Genomic DNA, 15,875 nt, shown 5'->3' with positions numbered 1-15,875 from the left:
ACAGGATATCCACGCGCGGACATTCATTGTCCCTCGACAGCCTTACGAATATCCCGCTTATCCTGATCTTATCCGAAACATGTTAATATGTCGCACCTACGGGACGTTCTGTAGGATATCCCGCGCGGGATATTCCGGACATAAACCGGACATGAATAGGATATAATTATGGAATTGTTTTTTACTTTTTAGATGAAAAATAAATTTGGATTAAAAATAAAATAAAAGAAACACAATTTCACAAAGTAAACTTTTATTACAAAATAACAAAATCCTGAGATAATTTTATAACAAAATTTAATATATACAACTTTAATTCAAAATAACTTATTTTACAATATTAAAATATAATTAATTCGGCATTCAATCCTAGTTTATGGTTGTTTTCTCTCCTGAAATAGAAAACAAATGAATATAAATGCATATATATTATATATATATGAGTAAGTTCTTTAAGAGCGATACATTAATCAAAATAGACAAAGATTTATAAAATAATCTCTAATTCCAAATATATCGACACAATTTGATGTCATTACGAGTGAATATTAAACTTGTTTTTTACTCTAAAAATGTGTACACAGCACAAATTTTGCACTAACATTGATACAACTAACCAGTCAATAATCATGATTTTTTTGTAAATAGGAAAAACATATAGTACACATCTCACAAAAATACCTTGTATAATATTATTGGCACGTCGTAGCCAGCTTTTGCAGCCTCTGAAACAGTAAACTATGTCTCATGCGGCAAATTTTTCAAAGCAATTCCTGGAATTAATTATATATTAGTTTAATTCATAATTTACAACACATCATAAGTATAAGATATATAAATTACCTGTGACGACATCGCAAGGCACTAGATCACAAAATTTGTTTTTGCCCTTTCCTCGTCCCTAGCAAAATTCTTTGGCCAAACCATCATCAAAAATGGATTTTCATAGCTGGACTCTGATGGCTAAATACAGAATCTAAAGAGAAAGTTTGTTTAGTATATGATAAAGTTAACAAATAAAAATAAATCTATGTAAACTTTTGATTACCAATTGTGTTTTGATATCTTTGCTCAGAAATATAGCCTCCACAAGTTGAAGCTCCTCCAACAAACATAGTGGAGAGCATTTCTTCTTTCTCAATCCTCTTTCAAACACAGCATTTGATACAAAATTAGGCATGGCTGCTGGATAAGCTGGCAGGGTAGAAATGTCAGCATTAAATTAAAAATTCTATTTGTACTAGTAACATAGTATTTCAAATAACAGTATACAGAAAGCTTTAATTACCATCGTTTATCTCTGCCCCCTTTTCAATATGTTGGCTGCAATATTTATAACACACACGCACATATAATTATATAGAACACATAAAATTTCCACTATTATTACACAATTTTAGAGTATTTTGATAGATAATATTAATTATTTATAACACACGCTCATATAATTATATAGAACAAATAAAATTTTCACTATCATTACTCAATTACTCAAAAACTATGATAATTCGACATATAAGCGTCTGTTTGATGACGCTTAGCTTAACCTTAAAGGACGCAAAACCGACGCGACGAAAGAGAAAGGGACAAACATATACGTTTCGAGGTCTCAAGCCGTGCGCGTATACCTGCTCGAGTCCTTTGGTTTTGAGACGTCCCGTTGCATATTCATAGGATATTCATAGGATATCGCGATATTAGGAGATTGTGAGGACAAGTGGGATATTCCCTGGCATGTCTTGTGCTGTCTGGGTATGTTTACTTATCTATGCATAAGAATATGAAGCTCTTCACCTACACCTTTATACTTATTTATCATGCTTTAGTTAACATGCGACGAAATTCACTTGACTGAGGGTTATTGGTTAAAAGAGGAGGGGATATGCTTATTATCTATGAGGGGTTAAATATTACAGGGAGAGGGATACGATCCAATTTGGACGAGTTTTTAAGAACGTAGGTGTACCAACAAAGTAAACATAAATTTAAACAGTAAGATGTAACAATTATGCAGCGGTTAAAATATTCATTATTTTCATTATTGAAATGTGTTGCTATATATATATATATATAATATATATATATTATATATACGAGGTGTGTTCAAAAAGTACCCGGAATTACTAATAATTAAATTTCGCGGGTCTGGAGTGTCTGATTGTCAAAATTTTTTTTTTATTGTGTTGGTATACATGCCCCTAAAGTATGATGAAATTTTCAGCTATATTCACTGTTTACTTTGTCTGTGGTAGTCGCTAAGGTTCGACGTGTTTTCTGAGCTCGGCGATTTTTACAATGTAATAATAGGTTTTCATTGAAAAAATGTTACAAAATTTATTTTTTCTATTGAATATGTCGATATAGTTTTATGTTTTCTTATAAAGAATTTATTACAAAAGTTTATTTTTTCTATTGAATAAATAAATATATATATATATATATATATATATATATATATATATATATATATATATATATATGTATAGTTTTATGTCAACGTTTCGAATTATATATAACATGAATGGGTACATATTCTCCAATCCTTGTTTTATTTACATTGTAAAATAGTGTGATAACGGTTAATATATATTTTATTATTTGAAGGAGGGGGTCGTTTAAAATTTCCTAAGCTTGAAGGGGGTCGCTATATAAAAAACTGACATAGATAAATATTCTTTACACCTTGATGAATAATTGCCAAAATATAAAAAAATAACTTTGGTCATAGATTTCTGTTGACAATTATCAAAAACTAGTTCCATAATAATTTAATAATAATTTCAACCTACTTTTTACAAATTTGGGATACGACCAAAAGAAGCCCAAAGCAGACAATTGGTCCTAATTATATATTTTTTTTCATTTATATTTTATTTTAGTGACAATGTTCTACGAATTCACAATTACAATATGTTTAATCAAGAATAAATTTATTTTATACTGCAATTTGGTATTTGGATAATCTGTAAACTTTAAACTATATTTCTACTTTTTGTTTAATGAAGTTAAAAAGTCAATAAAATCAATATGAATTGCTTATAAATGTTGATTTTATTTCAAAATGATATACAGTCAAATAGTAATTAATGTTTTCTATTCGTTAATAGTTAATATAACATTTGAAGTTTATTATAATTTTAATAAAAAGTTGCAAAATATGTTTTCTTAAAACAAAAATAACAGAAAATTGGTATTTCTATTTAACATAAATTAAGTATTCTAAGCTTGAAATTTTTCATATTACATGTGAAATTATTGTCAAAATTAGCACAATTTTATTTCATCTTAAAATGTTTGGCATACAACTGTTTATAATGTTAGTTATAAATTTAATGAATTGTACTTTGAAAAAAAAAAAATAGTTATAAATTACATTTGATGCTTTTATAAAAGACTGTCATTTAGGTATATCGTCTCAAATTATTTGGCAATTTATTCAATAGCTCATAAGCCAATTGTTCTGCAAAAACATCACTTGAATATTTGCAGTACACCTTAAACTTATATATCGAGAAAGATTTACCTGCAGCAAGGTATTTGTTTATCATTTTACCAATATCACCTAATTTCACTTTCTTATCTTTAACATTCTTGGTAAAAACTAAATAGCAAAGTATCGAACAGTGCAGCTCAGAATCTATTAGAACATGTCCCCCTGCTTGCGCACTACAGTTTATTGTCTTAATAACATCGGTGACGTTAGCATTCAAATCAGATGCCATTTTACGAATATTATCTTCCGAAAATAAAGGTCGAGCCATAGGTGTGAGCATCATTTTGTTTTTTGTGTTATATGCAAACTCAGCAAGCTTGTTCAAAGTACATAAAGCTAATAAGCTAGCTTGTTTCACTGACAAAATAATATTCAATTTAGAGGTTACAGTATGTTGCAATTTGTCTGAATTATTTCTGCAAACAAAGGCCATTTTCCCTTCTTCATCACCTTCGCATGGAAAAGCAAACTTCCAAGTATCACAGTCACCGACTTCTTTCATGTTTTTGCTGGCAGGTCCAACTTCATAAATTACCTTTAAAGCAAATTCGAGTGCTTTTAGTCTATTGTTCGGCGTTAGTTCGTCAGCATAATCTGGGCATATTTCAGTAAACTTTGTTTGTAACTCAATAAATTTTTTAACTTCATTTTTAGGTGAAAAAATATCAGCATTATCAGCAGACACCAATAGAGAAGCTAATTCAATCTCTTCAAGCCTAAAGCACCGAGCAATTTCAGCAAGTGTGAGATTATTTTCACTCATTTTCCTGTTGAAAATAAACAAATTGACAATAATTGCCCAACTCAACAATTAAGAATCTACTTAAGTATGCTTAATACTTACAAGGTGCCTAGCTTTATGTTTTGAACCTAGCTTATTATCCAAATTGAAGATTAATTTGTCTTATAATAACTACCAACTACTTATAATAACTAATTTGTATATATAGATATAATATTTTCAATTTGTTTCTCTCACTAATCCGTCCGTGCGTGTGTATACAAAGCTTGAGACGTATACAAAGAGATGAAGATATAGGTAAATCGGTGATTCCCAACTCCTAGTAGTGTTTCCAAACAAGTTTGAAGGCATAGATAAAACAAGAGTAGTGTTTCCAAACAAGTTTGAAGGCATAGATAAAACAAGAGTATATGTTTAGTCATGGCACATGACTTTAATGACTTTAACATTACTGATCATTTGATGCTTTCTTTTTGCCCTTTAAAATTTAAAAATGATCGTATTTTTTCTGGAATATAAATGATGATTTTAAGTAATAAACACTTTAGTATTGTTATCAAAACTTTGTAATACAACACACTCTACAGCATAGATAAACAAGTATAAAGATCTTCATAGATAAATAAACATAAGAACATGGGGAGTTATCTCCGAACAAATGCTCGTTACCTCGTTATGTTTACTTATCTATGCATAAGAATATGAAGCTCTTCACCTACAGCTTTATTCGCTCCGAGCGTGACTGCAGCGCCCATGCAGCGCCGTAATAAATATGAACTAATTGGGGGTATCAGTGTGTGGTTTTCATGGGTTTTACATGTTTGTTAAAGAAAAAAGATATTAAATAATTGTTATAAATAATAATAAACAAGATACAGTAATAATGTGAACGCTGAATGTTTATTGAAATTTTTAAATTTACTTCAACGTACTTAAAACATAGTTAAGTATAATGATTAATTAAATAAAGAAATGCAGTAAATAATTTTAAGGTTAAGTGCCTCAAAGCTTATGTCATAATCTCGGAATAGTTCTTAATAAAAACAATATAATAATGATAAATAGTATTTTATCAATAGAATAAGTAAATAATAAATTAATTTACTCATTTTTTTGGTCAAACTAAAGACTTAGACACTACTATAAAGACATAATTTAGACATTATTATAAAGACAAGACCAAGTTGACAAGTAGGTAGGACTCAATACCTCGACCGATTCACTGCAAATGCGATCATAGGGCTTGGGAACCCACGGTGATCCATCAACACTACAAATATATATTTCGCATTATTTCAGCACTGTATTAATTAAACTGTTTGCAAAATAAACATTTTTTCGCTATGTGATAACTTTTATTTTTCTTTTAATCATAAAATTACAATTATTATATAATAAAATGTTATTAATATATAGATAATAGTTATACATAATCAATATACAATATATAAATATGTATTTTTCATTATTTCAGGCTTGTATTAATTACATTGTTTTACAAAACATTCTTTTAGTAAGCATTAAATTTTGATAATACAACAATTTATTGACTTATAATTTTTCTTTTTCTAAACATAACAATTTTACAACTATTCATAATACTCCAAATTGTATTTTTATAACAATAAGGTTATGATACTTACTTTATTCTTCTAACCGCTGCGATCCACTTTTCCCGTTGATTTTCTTTCCACTTAGCTGTAGAAAATGTATAGAACTTGCAGTCACTTTTTCTGCTGGTATTTCTACAACCCACTACACAATAGACATGGTGGTTCATTTTTAATTATCTTATTTGAATTTGAAACTAGCTGTAAGTGGAATTCTGTCTTGAGGCATTTATGGCATCGTGCCTTAAGGCAAATTGCTGGAACTTCCCGTACCGAAATGTTCGAGGAATACTGAATGTTTTCAAATAGATTATTATAAATATTGTAACATTGTCTAATATTTATGAGAATTATATAAACTGAATTGCAGAGTTGAAAATATTTGTAAAGTATATTAGAACTATAGCCAGAATTAAAAATAAAATCTGAAATATTTTGATAAAACTAAAAAAAAAAAAAAAAAAAAAAAAAAAAAAAAAAAAAATTGAACAAAATTTTTTTTTCCAAAATCAATTATTTTGTTAAGACAAGCAGAAAGTTCTTTGAATCATTTAAATCGGACGCTTAGTTCTCTCAAAAACTGCCATTTTTTACATATTTAGCTCCATATCTTCGAAATGGCTGGGCCTGCCTTTGCCAAAAACTAATAAGCACTTCTCCCAATCATTACTAATTGAATGCTTTTAGATCATTCAAATCAGATACTCCGTTCTCTCAAAAATTCGATTTCTATTTTCTGCACTCTTTGCTCCGTATCTCCGAAACGGCTGGACCTGCCTTTGCCAAAAACTAATCAGCTCTTTTCCCTATCAATAGGAATCGAATGTTTTTTGAACCATTCAAATCGGTTGATCCGTGCGCCCTAAAACGTGACTGGAAATTTGTATCCATACATACATACACACACACACACACACACACACACACACACACACACACACATCCATTTTTTCTGAGGTATGCCAAAACGTTCAAAAACCTTCAAAACGTCGAGAAATGTTAAAATTTTCAATTCCGATTTTCGGCCCATTACAATAACTTACCCTACGGGAAGTTAATAAATAAATATTTTATGTGTTTTGTTTAAAATTTTGTTTATAACAGCCCCTTTTAGTGCTCCAAGTTAGCCACTACGAACGCTTCGGTCGATTTGACTTCCCCTTCCATGCCTTCGCACATAGCCAATACTTATTTATCTATGCTTTAGTTAACATGCGACGAAATTCACTTGACTTGAGGGTTAAAAGAGGAGGGGATATGCTTATTTATCTATGAGGGGTTAAATATTACAGGGAGAGGGATACGATCCAATTTGGACGAGTTTTTAAGAACGTAGGTGTACCAACAAAGATAAACATAAATTTAAACAGTAAGATGTAACAATTATGCAGCGGTTAAAATATTCATTATTTTCATTATTGAAATGTGTTGCTATATATATATATATATATATATATATATATATATATATATATATATATACGAGGTGTGTTCAAAAAGTACCCGGAATTACTAATAATTAAATTTCGCGGGTCTGGAGTGTCTGATTGTCAAAAATTTTTTTTTATTGTGTTGGTATACATGCCCCTAAAGTATGATGAAATTTTCAGCTATATTCACTGTTTACTTTGTCTGTGGTAGTCGCTAAGGTTCGACGTGTTTTTCTGAGCTCGGCGATTTTTACAATGTAATAATAGGTTTTCATTGAAAAAATGTTACAAAATTTTATTTTTTCTATTGAATATGTAGATATAGTTTTATGTTTTCTTATAAAGAATTTATTACAAAAGTTTATTTTTTCTATTGAATAAATAAATATATATATATATATATATATATATATATATATATATGTATGTATAGTTTTATGTCAACGTTTCGAATTATATATAACATGAATGGGTACATATTCTTCAATCCTTATTTTATTTACATTGTAAAATAGTGTGATAACGGTTAATATATATTTTATTATTTGAAGGAGGGGGTCGTTTAAAATTTCCTAAGCTTGAAGGGGGTCGCTATATAAAAAACTGACATAGATAAATATTCTTTACACCTTGATGAATAATTGCCAAAATATAAAAAAATAACTTTGGTCATAGATTTCTGTTGACAATTATCAAAAACTAGTTCCATAATAATTTAATAATAATTTCAACCTACTTTTTACAAATTTGGGATACGACCAAAATGAAGCCCAAAAGCAGACAATTGGTCCTAATATATATATTTTTTTTTTCATTTATATTTTATTTTAGTGACAATGTTGTACGAATTCACAATTACAATATGTTTAATCAAGAATAAATTTATTTTATACTGCAATTTGGTATTTGGATAATCTGTAAACTTTAAACTATATTTCTACTTTTTGTTTAATGAAGTTAAAAAGTCAATAAAATCAATATGAATTGCTTATAAATGTTGATTTTATTTCAAAATGATATACAGTCAAATAGTAAATAATGTTTTCTATTCGTTAATAGTTAATATAACATTTGAAGTTTATTATAATTTTAATAAAAAGTTGCAAAATATGTTTTCTTAAAACAAAAATAACAGAAAATTGGTATTTCTATTTAACATAAATTAAGTATTCTAAGCTTGAAATTTTTCATATTACATGTGAAATTATTGTCAAAATTAGCACAATTTTATTTCATCTTAAAATGTTTGGCATACAACTGTTTATAATGTTAGTTATAAATTTAATGAATTGTACTTTGAAAAAAAAAAAATAGTTATAAATTACATTTGATGCTTTTATAAAAGACTGTCATTTAGGTATATCGTCTCAAATTATTTGGCAATTTATTCAATAGCTCATAAGCCAATTGTTCTGCAAAAACATCACTTGAATATTTGCAGTACACCTTAAACTTATATATCGAGAAAGATTTACCTGCAGCAAGGTATTTGTTTATCATTTTACCAATATCACCTAATTTCACTTTCTTATCTTTAACATTCTTGGTAAAACTAAATAGCAAAGTATCGAACAGTGCAGCTCAGAATCTATTAGAACATGTCCCCCTGCTTGCGCACTACAGTTTATTGTCTTAATAACATCGGTGACGTTAGCATTCAAATCAGATGCCATTTTACGAATATTATCTTCCGAAAATAAAGGTCGAGCCATAGGTGTGAGCATCATTTTGTTTTTTGTGTTATATGCAAACTCAGCAAGCTTGTTCAAAGTACATAAAGCTAATAAGCTAGCTTGTTTCACTGACAAAATAATATTCAATTTAGAGGTTACAGTATGTTGCAATTTGTCTGAATTATTTCTGCAAACAAAGGCCATTTTCCCTTCTTCATCACCTTCGCATGGAAAAGCAAACTTCCAAGTATCACAGTCACCGACTTCTTTCATGTTTTTGCTGGCAGGTCCAACTTCATAAATTACCTTTAAAGCAAATTCGAGTGCTTTTAGTCTATTGTTCGGCGTTAGTTCGTCAGCATAATCTGGGCATATTTCAGTAAACTTTGTTTGTAACTCAATAAATTTTTTAACTTCATTTTTAGGTGAAAAAATATCAGCATTATCAGCAGACACCAATAGAGAAGCTAATTCAATCTCTTCAAGCCTAAAGCACCGAGCAATTTCAGCAAGTGTGAGATTATTTTCACTCATTTTCCTGTTGAAAATAAACAAATTGACAATAATTGCCCAACTCAACAATTAAGAATCTACTTAAGTATGCTTAATACTTACAAGGTGCCTAGCTTTATGTTTTGAACCTAGCTTATTATCCAAATTGAAGATTAATTTGTCTTATAATAACTACCAACTACTTATAATAACTAATTTGTATATATAGATATAATATTTTCAATTTGTTTCTCTCACTAATCCGTCCGTGCGTGTGTATACAAAGCTTGAGACGTATACAAAGAGATGAAGATATAGGTAAATCGGTGATTCCCAACTCCTAGTAGTGTTTCCAAACAAGTTTGAAGGCATAGATAAAACAAGAGTAGTGTTTCCAAACAAGTTTGAAGGCATAGATAAAACAAGAGTATATGTTTAGTCATGGCACATGACTTTAATGACTTTAACATTACTGATCATTTGATGCTTTCTTTTTGCCCTTTAAAATTTAAAAATGATCGTATTTTTTCTGGAATATAAATGATGATTTTAAGTAATAAACACTTTAGTATTGTTATCAAAACTTTGTAATACAACACACTCTACAGCATAGATAAACAAGTATAAAGATCTTCATAGATAAATAAACATAAGAACATGGGGAGTTATCTCCGAACAAATGCTCGTTACCTCGTTATGTTTACTTATCTATGCATAAGAATATGAAGCTCTTCACCTACAGCTTTATACTTATTTATCTATGCTTTAGTTAACATGCGACGAAATTCACTTGACTTGAGGGTTAAAAGAGGAGGGGATATGCTTATTTATCTATGAGGGGTTAAATATTACAGGGAGAGGGATACGATCCAATTTGGACGAGTTTTTAAGAACGTAGGTGTACCAACAAAGATAAACATAAATTTAAACAGTAAGATGTAACAATTATGCAGCGGTTAAAATATTCATTATTTTCATTATTGAAATGTGTTGCTATATATATATATATATATATATATATATACGAGGTGTGTTCAAAAAGTACCCGGAATTACTAATAATTAAATTTCGCGGTCTGGAGTGTCTGATTGTCAAAATTTTTTTTTTATTGTGTTGGTATACATGCCCCTAAAGTATGATGAAATTTTCAGCTATATTCACTGTTTACTTTGTCTGTGGTAGTCGCTAAGGTTCGACGTGTTTTTCTGAGCTCGGCGATTTTTACAATGGAAGAATTGAAAAGTCAAAGAATTTGTATTAAATTTTGCGTAAAAAATGAAATAAAGTGTTGCAAAGTGCAAAAATTCACCAGATATGGCTCCGTGTGACTTTTTCCTATTCCCAAAGTTGAAGAGACCCATGAAAGGACGGCGGTTTTCCTCGATTGAAGAAAATCGCTGAGAGTGCTCAAGGACATATCAAAAAGTGAATATCAAGGGTGCTTCGAAAATTGGAAAAAACGCTGAAATAAAAAGTGTATTATATCTGGGGGGGACTACTTTGAAGGGGACCACATTAATGTAGACGAATAAATAAATATTTTTTTGAAAAAACGAAAATTCCGGGTACTTTTTGAACAGACCTCGTATATACAATTATATATAATAATCAAATATTCTTTAGTTCTAATTATGAATTGTTTAATTTTATTTATATAATAAAACTTTTGAGTTATTTTGGACAGTGTTTTTTCACTGAAGAAAATCTATTTTCATAAAAATATTAGTAATGATATTTAGAATTTATTTTCTATCACTGATAACATAAGGACATAACTTGAATAATTGTTTTTTTTTTTTTTGTAGTTCTCTTATTTTGCGATAAGTATCATCCCTTAATTGTTAATTAACCATTAATTAATTTTTATATGCATATAACTTATATTTTTTCTTCCTTATCATAGCTGATTTTAATATAAAATATGTTAACATATTTAATTATAATTATATACAAAGTTAATTATAATTATAAGCATCACATCAATTTTATACAGACGTTACATAGTACTTTATTATCGGATATTTAGCGATAAATATAATTTTAATTAAACACTTCAATTAATTTTGCAATTATAAATATGAAATTAAAATAATAAAAAAAAATAATAATATGAGCGGAAATCGAACCTCCTACAACAGACGCAAAAATTAGAATTCTATCACCTTACCACTCGGCTACGACTCAGTTATAAGAAAGTACGTTGCAAGCTATCTATAGTGTCTATACCATAGACCTTATACAATTTCATGGACTGCTAGTCCCATACATTTCTCAAGTAAAAAAGTGTCAAAAGATGTTCTATGGTATGAGGGCATACGAGGGTAATTTTGCGGCCGAGATATGTCAACTCGATCGCTTGAACGTCAAATGAAAGTCCGTGTGTTCGAAATTGTTGGCAAATATTATATAATATCAATTTATGTGAACTAATGAATGTAATGAACATTTTATTTATTTATTTATTTAGGTATATACAAAGTGTTTAAGAAAATTAGAAAAAAAATTAAAAATATTTTACATATTATAAAATTCTGAAAATAATAACAGTGGCTAGAGCATTATGGGAATTAGAAATCAATAATGAAATATTTGTTAATGTTATATATTATTATTGTGTTTTGAAAAGCACAATTTCGTGTGAAAGTAGCGTGAAAGTGGTGCATTCTATTTATTAGTACATTTTACAACAGACCAAACACATTTTAGAAGACATTTACTCTTTATTATTTTTGTCTGCTACTAACAATTTTAAAACGCGTATTTTTATCCTCTTTAGGCAAAAAACAAGAGCGATCAAACATCTCGTGAACCTAAGTACTGTAAAATTTAAGCGATCGAGAGCATTCGACTAATTCGGTCAAGCTCGTAATAGGTCGTGCGTATTTGACATATCTCGGCCGCAAAATTACCCTCGTATGCCCTCATACCATAGAACATCTTTTGACACTTTTTATGCGCTCAACTAGCAGTCCATGAAATTGATAAGGTCTATGGTTGAATATTATACTCGTAGTATGTCTCCGCGCCTTAATATCGATATCTGTCTCACATTTTTCGTATGCCAATGTTGCCTGCACTGTTGTCTACTCATACGAAGTGTTTTCCAAGAAGAATAACAACAAATAGCCTATTTTTTACCTTTAAGTGCGTTAAATGGTACAATTAATAGATATATCGTTATTTACTCTTCTCATTAGTCTGTGATCTTCTATTTAAACGCAATTTAACGCGTATTTGCGCGTATTTCGACTATTTCCATTGTCGATATGGAAGTAAACACTGACGCTGTCAATCTCGGCGTCGGGGAGTCTGAAGCAGAATTAAAAGAATTCGAAGAAAATAAAAGTTTTGATACAAGAAGCGAAGTATCAAGTAGTTCTTCAGATAGTGATTCTAATCCCAGTATTAGTTCTGTCACCTCAGTAAGTTCTGCAGATGAGAAAATCGCAGATCAGGTCATAAGAGAGGACGTTCGCCGAGCCCCGAACCACGACGTATTCCTCAACATAGAGTAGTTCCAAATCATATGGATATATGACAAAGTTAAATTATTTATTTCGTGATACTAGGTTTTTTGTAATTAAAAGCAATAATGCGGAAAATGTTACTTTGTCGAAGGCAAAAGGGGGTATGGTCAACACTTCCTCAAAATGAGAATAATCTGAATCAGGCTTTTAGAGAATGCAGGAACGTTTTGCTGTTGTTTTTCGGTTAAAGAGAGTGGTAAATTCGCAGGTAACCTATTCTAAATATAAATATAATAGAAATATTGGTACTCCGAAGGTAAACTATGGTAACTGCATACATTGTAGAATATATTGGCGATCGATGAAGAAAAACTATGAATTAATGACATATATGTTATATTTAATTCTTTTTAAATCATTTTATTTGTCACTTTATCAATATAATATAATATTGTATGTCTTTTCATAATAAAAGGTTTAAAAAAATCTCTGGTATACTAGTACATTTGGCCACTTACAATTCATTTTCATTTTCATCATTAAGCACCTTTTTTTCAAGTTCAATGATATTACACAGCTTATATTTTTTTTAATTTTTTTAATTTTTATATTCAGTACTTCAATGGCATCCCTGCCTGTCTGAGATATGGATATATATGAAATGTATATATTATCAAATAAAATAAATAAATAAAAAAAAGAGATTTGTTTTTTAGTAGTTTCGTGTTGCAAGTTACTATAGTTTATCTTCGGAATATGCATTTTATTTATCCTATATAATATGTTATAAATTTATATGAATTGAATATGCACATTTTTTTAATCATGCCATTGTTTAGATAAATATTTCTGTGTTTAAATAATTGTATTTTCTAGAATCAACTGAACAACAAAACAGTGAACTAAGGTGTTATTGCATAAATTTGTTAAAAAAAATATGTACTCTCAGTGTTTAGTGTTAAAGTAATACTGTTCCTCTCCATGTGACTTTATGTAGTGAACTGAACAAAATAATTATAGGATTTGCAAGACTTCAGTGTGAATCTAGACGTGATGTGACTCCAATATCGTGGGTTTTGCCACCTGGATAATCATCAAAAGCTTTGGGAGGTGTTTTCAGAGTCGACTGGATCTGCAGGAAAGAGTTGCCATTCAGTTCTACATTGCATTTATTTAATCCGTGGAACGAAGGCAAACCATTAAAATTGGCAGAGATGGACAAGAAATCGAACCCAGAGTTGCTGAAGAACTTTGTAGATTGTTTCCACAAGATGAAGGTATAGGAGATTCTAATAAAATTATCGGGAAGTCTGTTATCGTTTTGGGTGTTTTAATCTAGTACAAGTGTGATTATTAAGTGATTAAAAAATCTAGTATGAACATAATGCTGCTATAATTGTGAGAAGTCAGATTGCACAATAGTGATTCTGTGACAAATAATTGAACTACAAAAATTTCAACATTTGCTAATTTAATATATCAGCAATTCTTTTCAGAATTCCACTCATTTTCACAATGCTAATATTTTGGAAGATGTTTTATTTTAAAATTTAATAGTTAAAAACAATAAATTTTCAATGTATAGTGATTTCAAAGAAACTTCAACTATTTATAATTAGTTTTACTCTAAATTTCTAAAGAATGTGAAATCCTGATTAGTATAATGTTTTTGATTTTGAAAACATAACTTCATTAAGGAGTTAGGGGTACTCAGAGTCATAAAAAATGAGTATTTTCAGTATTTCTTTTTGTTATTAAGTCAAGTCTTTTTACAAAAATAAAAATATGGCAGTATTATGCAAGGTTTTGACTTGAAATAACAAAAATTTCAAAAATATATATATAAACATTTCCAAAGTTATAGGTGTTTGTGTTGACCATGTTAGAAAACAAGGTCCTTGCGTTGAAAATCATAAGTCCTTGGAGATTCGTCTAAAATCGATCAGATAAAAAAAAATAGTTTTAAAAATAGATAATCCTGGGCCGGATCGAAGTTTTTTTTAACTTCCCGTAGGGCAAGTTATAGTAATCGCAAAAAAATCGAAAATGAAAATTTTATATATCTTCACGTTTCAGAGGTTTCTAAATATTTTGGCATACCTTAGAAAAAATGGATGTATGTGTGTGTGTGTGTGTGTTGTGTGTGTGCGTGTATGTATGTGTGTGGGGATACAAATTTTTTATCGACGATTTTGGGAACACGGATCAACCAATTTGATAATTCAAAAAACATTCGATTCGTTTTGATAAGGAGACGTGCTGATTAGTTTTTGGCGAAGGCAGGTCTAGCCGTTCCGAAGATCGGGGGCAAAAAGTGCCGAAAACGGAACGGTCACTCGGTTTTTAAGAGAACGGAGCGTCTGATTTGAATAATTAAAAAAATTTCACTTGTATTGATAAGATGAATTGATCAAATTTTCATTAAGGCAGGTCTAGCGGTTTCGGAGGTCTAACAAAAAAAGTAAAAAATGCCATTCGGCGGTTAATAATGATCATTAGACATATGCACATTAAATTATCAGATATTTATAGAGATTTTAACAATAAGCAATACGATTGCTTTGAAAAAAGTTTAGAATTTCCAAATATGTCAAAATGAAGAAAACATTTTTCTTTTCAAAAAAAAGTAATTTTTTGTCAAATTTATAGTTTCTCAATAATCTAATTTTTTCAAAGTAATATTTTTTCAAAAATGTTAATCGTTTTTATAAAAATAACTTTTGGTACGGGAAGTTCCAGCAATTTGCCTTAAGGCATGATGCCTTAATTGCCTTAAGACAGAATTCCACTTACAGCTAGTTTATTTTTTCTTTTCAAAAAGTAATAAAATGGCGGCGCCAAGAAGTTCTTTTCTAGATTTTTGGGTAAAATTCACAATGGTCTTAAAAGATCGAAATTTTTGAAAAACAGAAAATACTTTGATCGAGCCCGAGTCTATTATGCATTCTAAAAGCTGTATAAAATTTCA

The 15,875-nt window shown here is 29.4% G+C and overlaps 1 pseudogene; it reads left to right on the top strand.

Annotated features, from left to right (window-relative positions):
* The first annotated feature begins 12,683 nt into the window (after positions 1–12,683).
* On the top strand, positions 12,684–14,215 carry LOC113381960 (annotated as a pseudogene).
* The last annotated feature ends 1,660 nt before the right edge of the window (positions 14,216–15,875 follow it).

Source organism: Ctenocephalides felis, unplaced genomic scaffold (genome assembly GCF_003426905.1).
Source record: "Ctenocephalides felis isolate EL2017-DRISC unplaced genomic scaffold, ASM342690v1 CF-g0.4_SCAFFOLD_03220, whole genome shotgun sequence".
In the NCBI taxonomy this organism is placed as follows: domain Eukaryota; kingdom Metazoa; phylum Arthropoda; class Insecta; order Siphonaptera; family Pulicidae; genus Ctenocephalides; species Ctenocephalides felis.
Note: the sequence above shows the minus strand (reverse complement) of the source record. Positions and strands in the feature narration are given on the sequence as shown.